Source organism: Penaeus monodon, chromosome 23 (genome assembly GCF_015228065.2).
Source record: "Penaeus monodon isolate SGIC_2016 chromosome 23, NSTDA_Pmon_1, whole genome shotgun sequence".
In the NCBI taxonomy this organism is placed as follows: domain Eukaryota; kingdom Metazoa; phylum Arthropoda; class Malacostraca; order Decapoda; family Penaeidae; genus Penaeus; species Penaeus monodon.
Window position 1 is genome coordinate 9,092,649 of NC_051408.1, and position 303 is coordinate 9,092,951.

The following is a 303-nucleotide window of genomic DNA, read 5'->3' on the forward strand; positions in this document are numbered from 1 at the left end:
CATTTTCCTCGTCCGGCCAATTTCTGAGCAATCACTCAATCATCATGTCAGGAAAAGGATAGATTTCCTCGTGATAAAAGCGATTTAGATAATCCTTTAGAGTAGATGAATTGATGCTATGCCGATGATGGGTCTGAAAAGGCATCTGATTTTTTTTGTCATTTATTCTCCTTTTCTGATATTTGGTTTGAAGTTGATTTGGTGTAGCTGTTTCATATACTTAGCTATTATATTTATTTGTCTATCCCTGCGAAACGCTATCTTGAAAGTATGCTTGGATTGATATAAGCGTTGATACACGCG

General features: G+C 36.3%; 1 protein-coding gene across 2 annotated transcripts in view; it reads right to left on the minus strand.

The window, feature by feature from the left end:
* LOC119587789 overlaps nucleotides 1–303 on the minus strand; it is a 122,239-nt gene that overhangs the window by 83,545 nt on the left and 38,391 nt on the right. The gene's annotated exons all lie outside the window — the stretch shown is intronic.